This window comes from Myotis davidii, unplaced genomic scaffold, assembly GCF_000327345.1.
Source record: "Myotis davidii unplaced genomic scaffold, ASM32734v1 scaffold916, whole genome shotgun sequence".
Taxonomy (NCBI): Eukaryota; Metazoa; Chordata; class Mammalia; order Chiroptera; family Vespertilionidae; genus Myotis; species Myotis davidii.
This window is the reverse complement of record NW_006288013.1, coordinates 907,853-922,761: the sequence shown is the minus strand read 5'-3', so window position 1 is coordinate 922,761 and position 14,909 is coordinate 907,853.

Here is a 14,909-nt window from a genome sequence, read left to right as displayed (position 1 = left end):
ACCATTTTTCTCTTTTATTAGTGTAGATGAGATTTATTGAGATCATTACTTAGTAAGTTATAAAATGTCTAATCATAGTAAGTTATAAAATGTCTAATGTATGCCTGAAACATATAATATTGTATGTCAATGGGAATTAAAAAAATAAAAATTACTTAAAATTTAAAAACCTATGTGTAAATATGCTTTATTTGGATTATTAACTGTTAACTCTATTCATCAGACATAGGAATTGGACTTATTCATTTTATATCTTTTGTGGCCATCTGTGCTCAGAACTGTTTTATACATTTTGTCCTTGAAAAATGGAACTATAATTCTTGTAGTTATGAGAGGAAAATAAAAGTCCCTCAAATAATAATGTTTTGATTTTTTTTTCTTACTTACCCTTTTTGAACTTCTTTTATTTATATAAAAATGGCAAACTGCCTTTTATATTGCTTCAAATTACATTTGTTAAAATACTTCTGTGCTGCCAAGTTCCAACCTGAAGCTAATGTTCATATCCAAGTCACAAACAGGAATGAGGAATGTGTTTGGGTCCTTTCCCTTACTCTCCTTCTTAGAGTCTCAATCCAAACTTTCCTCTACGTTAAACCTATACTTCTGTTAACATTTAAAACACTGAAATAAAAGTACTTCTTTCTGATTATTGCATCTGGAAAGAGTTTGACCCAGCTTTTATTTATATGGATTCCAGGGAAAGCCAAAGAAAAACAATAAAGACACACAAGACTGTGCTGTACTCCTCAGAAACAAAAGGCCTGCTGACATGAATGGCCCTGCAAGACCCATGGCATTGGTCAAAGCTCAAAACTGAAATCATCCTCAGGAAACAGAAATATGGATTAGAGGCAAAATTGCAACCTTAAGGAGACAATCAAGCCATTACAATAATGAGTGGAGTTTTTTGACATCAGAAACAAAACAATTCTTATCTCATTATGGTTTGCCCTTTTTATTCCATGCTGGGAAGGTACAATGTATTGGAGTGTGCTAATCCTTGCAACTTTGGAAGGTAATAGGAAGTATGGTGGGTTCAAAGGAGGAATATGGAGCACCATGTGCAGCTTGTGTGTGTGTGTGTGTGTGTGTGTAAGCATTTTTTGGAATATTTTTTTAAGTGTCTAAAAGGCTAAATCTTCAGGATAGAAGGTATCCCATAGGGTTTTTGAAATGCTTGACATCAAGTTTTCAGATTTTCTTCTGGGTTCATTAGCTCGCTCCAGAGAAAGGGTGTGGGAGGAGACAAACAAAGACAGGTTTCTTCTTTCTAACCTCCAAGGAAAACTGCAGTGTCTTGTGAGGCACATGAAGTCGGGATTCTCTCTACTTTACAAATGCACAAACCGATAAGCAACAGACTAAGAGACCCCCACCCCCTATTTATTACTTCAGAGTTTGGGCCAGACAGTTCCTGTCTTTGAGTATCATACTCTTTCTCAGGTAAAGCACTTAACAATTTCAACTACTCATCAACCAAAGGTCAAATCAACTACATCAGGGTCCTCCATCCCATATTTTCTGGGGACACAGAGCACTGAGTAGGTACTTAGGGAATCCAGGTATCAGTGTTGGCTCTGCTGTAACTTTCTCCATGACCTCAATCAGGTACCTCATTGGCTCTCAGTTTCCTCATCTGTGGAATGGGCAGGTTGGGCCAGATAATTGTAATTTCCAGCTTGAAAAGAACAGGGCTCTAATGAGTTGAAACCATGCTGGGAGACACATGTTGTTAGATACTAACATATAGGTTTCTTTTGCCTCAGAGTTATAGTTGCTGCTTTTGTTACTTCTCTCCCCTCCTCCTTCATCCTCTATAGTCATCTCACTGCCAAAACACGTTGAGATGCTGATCCATCTGGCAATCTAATGTTGGAGAGATCCCGACTGCTGGCAGCCTAGTTAAACTACTGTCTTTCTTAATAAGAAGCAGGTCTTTGCTCTGTCCTGGAGCTGCCTGTGACAGAGCTGTGTGATGTCCAGGCCCCCCAGATATGGAGGAATCCTAAATGCACATGATGACCGCCTGTTCTAATCTTCTCACTCAGTGTATTGCTCAATTTTATGAACATGATCATTCTCTGGCCAGGTCCCTGCTTTTGCTACCCAACTGATACAAAAAGTTTGGGCAACAGTCCAAAGCAGCATTTATCATTTGCTGTATCAAACCTAGGGTAATTCACTGCCCCCTGAGAATCCAGGCTATGGTTTCCACACGTGGATAGGTGCTGCCCCTAGGCCATAGTGCAGCAACATTGCATGGAGGAGCTTCTATGCAGGGATCAAAACCTGTGCTTAGAACCCCCCTTACTATTTTCATCTGTGTCTTCCTAGGGTGCAGGGAAAACTGGTCCTGAAGCTGGGTAGAAATTGCAGTTCCTGAGTTTTGTTTCTGAGTTTTTCTGAATCAACTGAAAGGGTCTCAATTGTATCAATATGCATATATACTGTAGTGTCCTAGAGGAGAGAGGTGACAGGTCCTCTGTCCATGCACTGACCAGACCATCCTGAGAATATTGTGTGTTGGCCTCAGCAACACACTTTACACAAAAACATTTGCATTCTTTAAAAAAACACCTTTTTTTCTTAAAATGTCATGCACTCCAGGGAATTGATTAGATAGCCACATGCATATTGAATAGACATGCCTATCTGGAGGATGTCCAGTTGTGTGCACTTGTATGACTACCAGTTGTTCAATCCAGATGCCCTGTGTCCTCCTTCCCACCAATGTGGCTGAGTCAACTCCTTTCCTGGGGCCCCAGACCTCCCTATGATGCAGCAACTAAAAGGTTAATGCCTGGACCATCAGGACAACCAGATTATAGCCCCATGACCAGTCCCTGTTATAATGTGTCAGTGCTTGTGAATATGATTTGTTACTGTTCTTAATATTGCCATTCTTCTAATGAATTAGGTGAATTGTAAACAAACACAAAAATAGTGATCAAGAAGGATGAGATAAAGGGAAGGAATAGACCTTCTCATATTTTATTTTGTTATTACAATGGGTCAGATCACCCCTGTTTGAGACACTGGTGATTTAAAACACTCTATTGCCTTTTGAAACCAACTTATTTCCTCTTTATTCTTCTCATAACCTCTGTTCAATCATCATTCCTTACATGTAACAGCCTTCCAGGTGGTTCTCCTGACTCCATTTTTTTCTAATCTTAGACTTTATCTCCACACAAAAGCAATAAGATGTATTTCTGTGAATGCACCCTGACCTGAGATTCTCTGCTTAGTCCCCTCTGATGTCTCTCAGAACTGACAGAGGGGTCTCCTAGTAGAGCACCTACCAAAATAAATACTCTTCTGGAAGAAGTCAAAGGATGTGCAATGGGTGGGATTTTCCATGCCATTTTTTAATTTCTATTTCTATTGCAGGACTATTGGAAGCCTTGAATGTGCTCTGTGAATTGTGAATCTTACAAGACAATGCAGTGTATACCATTTCCCAAACATTTTGGTGATGAAACGTCTTTTCCAGCACATTTCCACCAATGACACTCAAACAGTGGTTCATTGAACATCAGTTTGAGAAACACTGGCCTTCACAATAAAGTCCCAACAGCTCAGTAAGTTTATCAGCATCCTGTGTCATCTGCCCCTAAATATCATCCCAGCCCCTTTCTTTAGTATCTTTTTTCTTATGGATCTTCACTCCCACTCCTTGTTTTAGGCAAGTAGTCCTCAAAGTCTGGTACAGGGAATCTTACAAGTCAACAAAATTCCTTTAAGAAGTCCATGAGGTCAAATCTATTATTTTCTTAATAATACTAGGATATCACTTGCCTCTTTCACTGTAATTATCTCATGGATATACAGGGGAGCTTTCCATAGACCATGGAGGTGTAAATTTTGCAATAGACTCAGTGCAGTGCCAGATATGATAATCCAGCTGACTTTTATTAAGCCACATTAAAGATATTTGAAAAAAGTAAAATAATTCATTTTTCTTTTGTTTCTGGAAATACAGTTACTTTGGATAAAGTATGTTGTGCTACCATGGACCAAGTTTATTGTTATTTAAAATTACTAATAATTATGTTTAAAGTTTCTCAGTTTTGATTTCTTATATAGAAGCTATTACTAGATAAAACCCACATAAACAAAACCTCCTTGGGGTTCTTAAAATTTTAAGTGCATAATGGAGTCTTTATTTAAACCCTGAATTGACAAGGAATAATTAATAAATACATCTGTATATATTTAAAGTGTAAATGTGATGATTTAATATAGATATACATTAAAGAGTGATTATTAAGATCAAAATAATTATTACATTCATCACCTCCCATAATGAGCTCTACTGAAGGGCCAATCCAAGTAGGAGGTAACTATGAATAAACTGGGGTCTCCAGAATGGAGAACAAGGGTTTGGAGTAGAGTATAAGATGCCACAGAGAGAATCTAAGTGGCTCTAGGAGTAGGACCAGGATCACAGGGAATTTTGATAATGTGTATGAGGCCTTGTACCACAGAAAAAATACTGGATACGAGAGTACAAGGTAGATGAGACATAGAACAAGTTTATTAACATCTTTAAGATTTTCTTTTCATTTCTTTTATTCATTTCCTTTTATATGCCACTACAAAAATGATCCTACTCAAGAGAAGAAATGGGTTTGAAAGATCTGTGAATGGCTGTATGACTTAGATGATATGCATTCTAATTATGATATTCAAAGTATCTTGATCTCTTGCACCTCAAATTATATACATTCTTGGCTCTGTGACTCAGGTTGGTGCTAGCCCTGTGTGTATGTGATGAAAATAACTTGATTTTGCTCCTGTTTTCCCAATTCAGTGTTTGCAGTTTGACTATTACTCCCCCATCAACATATATGTTCCAGTCTATCTCTGTGTTAACATTATTTGTCAATAATCATTGTCTTTTCCTGTGTCTGAGTGCCCAGAGGCCATTGTGTTTGGATTTATCTTGAAAATCCAAATAATGTAAGTGGAAAGCATAAATAATATATTAGGCTTCTTATTCCTTGGGGGGCCTGGCAGGCCTGTCTAGAAATGTAGTTTATTTTCGTCTCTGTCCAGTTCAATTTTAAGACTTGAATCAGAAAACATTAACAAGGAAGATATTTCCCCCCTTATCAATAGTCATTTTAAGTGTCATGTGGGCAGAAGGGTAAGTGTGGGGATAAACATGATCAGATATGGACAGAATTTGGAAAACATCAGAACTTGGATTTTTTTCCCCTTTAAGATTTCAGGATGGCAGGAAAGAGAGGGGATGATAACCCTTTACAATTGCCACTTATACTTTAAAACAATCAAAAAAGTCTCCATTAAAAAGGGAAACAACTACCTGCTGTGAATTTAACAAATCTTAGCCTGAGGCCTTTTTCTCTCTATTAATTTGCTTTTATTTATTTATTTTTCTTCTCATATTCTTTCATGCAAAGGCAAGGCAATCAATGAAGGCACTTACAATTCTTTCCTCCCACTTCAAGTAAAAGCTAACTTCTCCTTCCCTAGATTTGCACAAAAAGCTTCCGCTTCCTGGTGTCCTCACCCCAACTTCTCAGGATCATCTAATAACTGTCCATTTGTTCAATTTTATTTTATTCCTCCACCCACCACCCCAAACATAATTATTTACAATCTATCATATGTAACTGCTATGCCCCCAGCCTCTCTCCCTCTCAAACTCTTTTTCCTATAATGAAGAGGGTTATTTTTCTTAAAATACATATTTTATATTCCCTAGCTGAAAAGCTTCCCATTGCTCCCTAGTGCCTCCATGGAAAGATAAAGTGTAAAACTCTTCATCTACCAGTAGTATTCAAGACTATCAAATTCAAATGTCTGGATTCTGGCCAAGGTAAAGTAAACGGGACCAGACATAACCACCTGTCTAAAATAACTAAACAGCACACACAACTAGACAAAATATATAACACAATAGTTTGCAGACACTGGACATGGAGCAATTCAAAAGAATGATCCCTGATAGAGGGGAAACAAATGAGGTGTGCCCTGCAATTGCCCCAGTTGACTGTCTGGAGGAGTTGCCAGGAAACAGCAGGAAAAGGGGAGCTAAGGCAGAACATCAAGGACACCTTGAGTTGATAAGATAGTTCACTAAATATCATGGAAAAGAGCTGCCCAGAGAGCTCCAGAGATTTACAGAGGGCCCTACAGTCTTTACCTGAATACTGGTCAGAACATACATGTAAGGAAACTACCCAAGGACAAGGAAGTAGCACCCGAAAAGATTACAGAAACAGTCACTGGAGCTCACACATGGCTAGAAGACATTCTTGTTCCCGCCAGCTAGCGTAAACATTTCTCATAATTGGTAGATAAACACGTTATTTGGACACATTTTGCCTTGGCGGTGAGATAAATTTAGCACTAGACTTAAGCCTCTTATGGTCCTGCTTGTTAGATAAACCTGAAAAGAATTAGATTGTTTCCAAGTAATTTAACTGCATCCTAGAATATTTTAAACATATTTATAGGAATGCACACCATTTACCACCCAACCAGATAATAAGAATAGATTAGATAGAAATGGATAGAAAACAAATAGCAAGTTACTAGATTTAAACCTAAGCATATCAATAATCACATTAAATGACTAAATGCCATTTAAATGGCAGGGTTTATTAAACTTGATAAAAAAGAAGACCCGTGTATGTACTGCTTCCAATAAACCAAGTTTATATTTAGAAACACAAATAGGTTACAACTTAAAGAACAGAAAATAAAATGCTGTGCTAATAATCAAAAGGATGCTGTACTGAAAACGTAATATATATTAATATCAGAAAAAGGAGATTATCAGAGAGATAATGATACTTTGTAATGATAAAAGTCATTTTATCAAAGGAACATAAGATTTCTGAATATTTATACACTTAAGAACTAGAGCTTCATAATATTTGAAGAAAAAAAATACTAATAGAACTGCAAGATGAAATAAGTCTACAATTAAAGTTACTATTCCAAAACTCTGCTCTCCCTCATTTGTAGAAAAGGTAGAATGATCAGTAATGATCTAGTAGATCTGCCAACTATTAGCCAATTTTACCCAATTGATAGTTGTAGACACACTACCTAACAACAGTAAGATATGTATTTTTTCAAGTATACCTGAAATATTTTCTAGCATTGGCTATACTCTAAACCATATTATAAGTCTCAATAAATTTAAGAGGATTCAAGTAATAGCACATATATTCTATGACCATAATAGAATTAAATTTGAAATCAATAAGAACGAGTTCTGGAAAATACCCAAATATTGGATGGAACTGGAGAGCATTATGCTAAGTGAAATAAGCCAGTCAGAGAAAGATAAATATCACATGAGCTCACTCATTTGTGAAATATAATGAACAACATAAACTGATGGAAAAAAAATGGAACCAGAGTCATAAAAGCATGGATCAAATTGTCCAACCTATGAGGGAAGGCAGGGGGTGAAAGGGTAAAAGATCAACCAAAGGACTTGTATGCATGCATATAAGCATAACCAATGGACCCAGATTGGGAAGGGGTGTGTTAAGGACATGTGCTGGGGGTGACCAGGGAGAAGTCAATAGGGGGAAAAGGAGACTCATGCAATACTTTAAATAGTAAAGAATTTAAATAAAAATCACCACACTAAATAATGTAAATATCACATGGGTCACAAAGAATAAACCAAACAGGACATTGAAAAGATTTTGAACTAAATAAAAATTGAATACAATATTAAAAATTCAAGTAGTACTTACAGGAAAATTTATAACAGTGAACATCAATATTAGAAAAGAAGGTCTCAAAAATGATTTTTCTTTGCATCATCTATAAGAATAAAAGGGTAATATGCTAATTAGAGCAGACAGCCTTCCAGGCGTCCTTCTGGACAAAGCCGCAGCGGGTGGGGTGCCGAGACAGAGGCCACAGAGGCCCCTAGCCAGGGCAGCAAGGGGCAGGGGCTGGCGCCAAGGCCCTTGCAGGAATTTTGTGCATAGAGCCGTTAGTAGGATATAAAAACATTTATAATCTGACTCTACGTACTTTTATAGTGATGTCTCTCTCCACTACCAATGAATACTAATATTAATACCAGTAGCCATTGTAATAAACATAGTACTAACAGCTGCTGCTTATTTATTGAGCACTTATTATGTATCAGACATTTTTTCATACAAGTTCTCATTTAACCATCTAACATAGGTGTTACATGTATCATCTCATTTATTTCTTACTACAATTTTATAACTAGTATTATTACCTCCAGTTTAATATGGAGGATGCTAAGTTTTAGGGAGACTATAGAACTTGTACAAGGTTATGTAATCACACTGCCATTTAAAATTATTGAACATCCATTATGATTTCAGAGAGGAAGGAAGAAAGAGAGTAGATGGAAACATCAATGATGAGACAGAATCATTGATTGGCTGCCTCCTGCACTCAACCCTTCCATCCCCCACTGAAGATCAAGCCCACAACCCTGGCATGTGCCCTGACTGGAAATAAAACCATGACCTCCTGGTTCATAGGTCAATGATCAAGCACTGAGCCATGGCAGCTGGGCTGAATATCCATTATTTACAAAGCTCTTTTCCAAGTACACAGGTAGTGAGTTTCAAATTTAGGACTCACCATTGATTTGCATGGCTTCAAAGTATATTTCCTTAGGCATATTGATTTTTATTTTTCCATTTGTATACTCCTCGATTCCCCTTGAACTTCCATTCCAACTCTAGGGACTGAGTATGGTGTTTGGATCATAGTTGGGATATAGGAATGGAGAAAGAAACATTTATAAGTCATTGAATGATCATTCTGTACCAGATCCTATGATTGCCTTTCATACCGGTATATCTATTGTTTAAAATATCAGGACTGTGTGAACTTATTATTATTATTTACATTTCAGCTTCCAAATATATATTATTATTTCCCCTGTTCTACATCTCTACTTGCCCCACAGTCTAGGACAATGATGGCGAAACTTTTGAGCTTGGCGTGTCAGCATTTTGAAAAACCCTTACTCTGGTGCCGTGTTACATATAGAAATTTTTTGATATTTGCAACCGTAGTAAAACAAAGATTTATATTTTTGATATTTATTTTATATATTTAAATGCCATTTAACAAAGAAAAATCAACCAAAAAAATGAGTTCACGTGTCACCTCTGACACACGTGTCATAGGTTCGCCATCACTGGTCTAGGACAATATAATTTCTTGTCCGGACTACTGCTATAGTTTCCTAAATGGTTTCCAGATTTTTATTCTTGCCTCCTCAAAATCTGTTTTTCTCAGAGTAGCAATGATAATCTTTGATATAATATTCAAAGTAATATACATCAGGCCATTTATATTTTGTGCTTAAAATTTATCACATGCCTTTAGATTGGAAAACTAACTCCTTAGTGAAGCAAACAAGATCTGGTCCCTGTCCATCTTGTCAACCTCAACTCTTTCTACTTTGCTCCTGGTTATAGCCTGGCCATACACACTGGGCTTTTAGTATTGGTATATTACAATCCCTTTTTCATCTGTAGTTTTCATTCATGCTGTTTCTTTTTCCTGGAATACATTTTTCCTATTCCACCTGGAAAACCTTATCTATGCTTCATATACAACCTGATATTATAATTTTCTATAATCCTTTTGGACCCTATTCCGATATCAGTTTGCCTAATTAACCCCTCTAAGAACTCCCTGTTCCTTTATTTTGTTGCTCTTATCACAATTTAGAATCATATAGTATTTATTCATGGCACTGAGACTAGCAGAACTTTAGATTTTACTCAAGTCATTAGTCAATTTTCTACCTTATAGTATTTTGCAGCAGCATTTTACCCCATGGTTGTCCATTTCTATTTTTGAAACAATGTCTGTTGCCTCCCATGACACCACACTCTCTTGTGTTTTTGTTGTTGTTGTTGTTGTTTATTCCCCCTCCTCTACAGATGCTGCTTATTTTCCTTTACTCGAGCCTGCTTCTCCTCCAGCATTCTAAGTGTCGGCAGGCATGGGTATTTTTCTGTATATTTATTGTCTTTATCCACTAAAATGGAAGTTTTTTTTTTTAAGTCAGTAAATGCAATGAAAATTCCACAGACATTTGAATCGTATGTATCTGTGTACATTCCCAGCTGTAACATTTAGTAGTTCTATGAACTTGGCCAAGTTATTTAACTTCTCTAAACCTTAGTTTCCTTCTGTGAAATTAAGATAATGATTGTATCTCTTTCATAGAGTTTTCATAGAGTATGCAAAATAAGGTAGCCCTTATTCATCTTACAGTGTAGTTATAGGATAGTAGATCAGTCTTATTGACCTTCATATTTCCAGTGCATGGAAGGCACCGACAAGTCTGCTGAGTGAATTTATTTTCCATATAACCTGAGTACATGCAAGACTTTCTGTTTTAGAGAAGACCATTACAAACAACATTTGCTCAACTGCAAAGTATGTTCTTGGCCTGAGAAAGGACCTGGTGCAATGCAGTATCCACACCATTCATGTCAAATACACAAAAACTGGGCCTTGTATAAGGCTTGTCACACACACCAAATTGCAATGCTTCTTGTTTACGAAGACTGTAACTCAAGCATGGCTTGCACACTCATGGGCACACACTGGAAAAAATTATTATTATCTTTGGAAGTTTATGGTCATGGAAACAACTGTCACACTCCTATACTTCATTCTAGGGAAACAGGGCAGAGAGGACTTCCATGAATAAACACAGACAGAAGTTGGGTTAAACCAGATAGCACACAATTTGTTGTGGTGTTTTAATGATGAAGTCAAGGCGAATTGCCAGGAAACTCCAGCACTTTTTACAGTGAAAAGAGCAAGCATTTGGGCCAAGGGGGTGGGGGAGACAGATGTGGGCAATGGTGATACTTATTGATTTCTGGGGTCTGGATTCTATTTACCTTTGGAGCCTGTCAAAGTGGCAGAAAGAAAAGAAATAAAATGCAACAATTCTATCTCCAGGCATTTCAATTCCTGTTGGAGTTTTACTTTCAAATGGCTGACACTCTGAATTTCTGCACGAATGACTCAGATGTATTAAGGATTAGGAGCTGGAAGAAGGTAAAGTAACATAGTCTTAATTGAGGTCCTTGGTGATTAATTTTGCCTCCATCCTCCACAAAGTCACTGACAAAATACTTCTAAAATTCTAATCAGATGAGTTCACTCTTGACTGAAGGCCTTCAATAGCAATCTTCTGCATACAGGGTTAAAATCCAAATTCTCTAACCTAGAATATAAGTCCTTTCATGCCTGGCAACACAAGTTTCTGTGGCCTTATGCTCTACATTGTAGCCTTATGAAAATATTCGCTCTTCTCAGAATAAAGAATGCTGTGTCCTGAAACTCAATGCCTTTAAAAAAGTTATTTTCTGCTTTAAGAATGTCCTTCCTCATCTGATCTACTTGGCCAACTCCTATTTTTTTTTTTGAAAACCCAGTGTTATGCTTTATTGAATCACTTCCAGGTTCCCCATGCTCTCCTCCTGCTTGAGTTGACTGCCTATTTTTACTCCAATATCCACAACATACATCTACATCCTCAAACTGTAATGCAATTAGTTATTGACATCTTGTATCCCTCATTGATTTGGACATTCGTTGAGGGTGTTGAAGAGAGTACTTTTCACAACTCTGCCTAGTCCTACTTCCACAGGACACTCATCCTAAAATGGCACTGTGCATCCCAGTCCTGTATGTGCACTGACAGGGAACGAGAGAAGGCCCTAATATTTGAGTTGGTTAATGCAGGTGGAATTACAGAAAGTAATAATTTCTGTGTGCCAGACATAAGGGTGGGACCATGAATCTCAATTAAAAAAAAGTACTTCATCTTTAATTTTTATTTCTAACACATCTCCCATATTTTATGAATTGTGGAATGTTTTTAGTATGTTATCTTAATTTATCAAATAAAAACAAATGTGGAAGATATGTCTAATTTTAGAAATAAAGCTTTTCTAAGATATTATTTCTTATAAGGGATCCAAATTTGAACTAGATTACAAGGTGAAGAATATTTTTAAATAATTAAATCTATTTATTAAGCATCTGCTATTTTCTAGGAATTGTGGTAAGTTCTATGTACTTGTATATTATCACTAATGTATAATAAGTTATCATGATAATTGGGATTACCTTCACTTGTAGATAATGAACAAACCTGTGGTTCAGAAAGAAAAAGTAATTTTTCTAAGAACACACAACAGGCAAGAAGCAGATTCAGTATGAAATCTGGTTCCATTAAACACCAAAACAGCAATCTTTCTATCCCCATGTTTGTTGAAATTTTTATTCCATATTCACCGAATTCCTTGTAATATGCAAGAGCCCACAGCAACCCACACAGAAAGCCCTCCCCCCCAAAAAAAATAAGGTTTAAGCAGTTTTCAGGATGGTAGGGTAGAGGGAAAATGTCATCCCACTGAAGAGGTAAATCAAGGGGTTTCTGAAAAATATCTGTGCATGGAAAGAGGATATGTTATTAAAGGCTAATTTAGGGAGCAAGAATGGAAGAATCTGTTCATTTCTTCTCCTGTTTTCTGGTTCTTCTTGCACATTCATGAAGGAATTCATCCAACAGGACCTTTGACAGCAGCCGGGATAATGCAGAAAATTTGGACTCCTTCAGGATAGTGAAGGATCAATATGATGAAGACTCAAAAAAACACTCTTTGAGGAGAACTTGAAAGAGTATGGACATTTCAGGCAAGAGAATGAATAATTCAGCTCATCTAAGAGAAAACTCTTCCAGTAACTGAAGGATGCTCCTACGAAAGGAGAAACAGAACGAGGATGGGAGCCCCAAGGAAAATCAGATTTCCTCCTAGGGCCCATAAGTGGAAACAACCAAGAAACAACTTTCTTTTCAAGTTTTCAAGGAATTAACTTCATAAATTACATGGGTTAAGCTGGTGGGCTGCCCATCCTGGGAGAAGTTCCAATAAAGGTGGGATAGCCACTTGGTGGGGATGTTGTAGAGAAAATACAAGAATTGCTAAGGCCCTTAAAATTGCTGCCATTTCCTGCCCCTTTGATTCCAACAGCTGCACTGAATTCAGATGTATAACACTGAAACCATATTTACCACAGGAATTATCATGTCTCTAGACATCCGAGGAGATGGATATTGTCTTGGTTGTTTAGATGGGAACATCTAGTTGCGAACAGAATCCCAATCACACTAAGTGCCAAATGGACGAGCCACTGGGGTATAGCAAATCAGAGCCCCTTATGGGAGGAGATGAGTCATAGATTACAATCATAGCTGGTATCATTACAGTCTCCCGGGTCCTGTGCTACACAGCACTGAAGTAGGCTGAAAATATTATCTCCTTGGGATGATAAAACATTCCTTGGTAAGCACACAGGTTCATTTTCCTAAAACAAATAAATCACTTGAGCTTTTCTTTTCCTACATTTTCTATCAACAAGCTAAGAACCAAGCCTGCCAAAATATCTGTCTAAAAAATAAGTGTGTTTTTAGAAGGACTGTACAAAGAATAAATACATAGCAACTCCCATGCCAGAGGTCAAACTAGGTTAAAAACATATGCCCATTTTGTTGGGAGTTGAAGAATCCATGCTACCAAAATGTACTATTCTTTTTGTGATGAGCTTAAGGGCCTGAATTCCAAGCAACTTCTAATTTTAACTGATGTTATAAAGTCAGGAATACAAATGGCTTTAGGTATTGAAGGGGAAACTGTTGCCTAAAGTATAAATTTTATCTAATAACTCAAACCTCTATTGTTTTCCCCTTGAGTTTGACTATGCTCAGACTGAGATTTGATTGATAAATCTGGTCCAGAGAGATCTTTGCTCAACTAATTCCCAGTCCTGGGGACTTGGAGTTTGCTTTTAAAGCACTTATAATGGGAGCATTTTGAAGAGGTAACATGTACTGAATTTATTCTTTGAAAAATTATTTTTGAGTACTATCTCTGTATCAGGTAATCTGCCGGGCATAGGAGTGGAGAATATGAATAAGACACAGATCCTTTGCTGAACAAACTTATAATTTAATGGTGGGGGAGGCAGACTTACAAACATATAATGCATATAAGAGAGGTAGTTATAAGGAACAATAGTGATGTGAAGGAGGATACAACTAATTATGAATATTGTGTGTGTTCGGAATGAGGAAGGTGGGAGGGATAAAATTTGCAGGAGAAAGTTTCTTAAAAGAGTTAATATCCAACCTTGAGCTGAGCCTTGGAGTTTATCTTTTCCTATATAGGTAAAAGATGAAAGGGCATTCCAGAGAGAAGGAGAATATGCAAGGGTGCCGAGTTGTGGAAAAGTGTGGCACCTGTAGGAGCACTTGAATATGGCTAGTTAGCGTACAGGTAAGAGTTATACAGAAGATGGGGCTAGAACAGTGATGGCGAACCTTTTGAGCTCAGCGTGTCAGCATTTTGAAAAACCCTAACTTAACTCTGGTGCCGTGTCACACATAGAAATTTTTTGATATTTGTAACCATAGTTAAACAAAGATTTATATTGTTGATATGTATTTTATATATTTAAGTGCCATTTAACAAAGGAAAATAAACCAAAACTGAGTTCGCGTGTCACCTCTGACACACGTGTCATAGATTTGCCACCACTAGGCTAGAAGGTAGCAGAGAACAGAAAAATGTTAGTGTCTACAAATGTAATTGTCCTTTGACTGTGGGAAGGAAATTTTTCTTTTAAGTTTTTGAAATTTTATTATTTTTTCCTTTATTGATTAAGTATTACATATGTGTCCTTATTGCCCCATTACTCCCCAACCCCCCACACTCATGCCTTCACCCCCCTGGTGTCTGTGTCCATTGGTTATGCTTATATGCATGCATACAAGTCCTTTGGTTAATCTCCCCCCTTTCCCTCACCCTCCCTACCTTCCC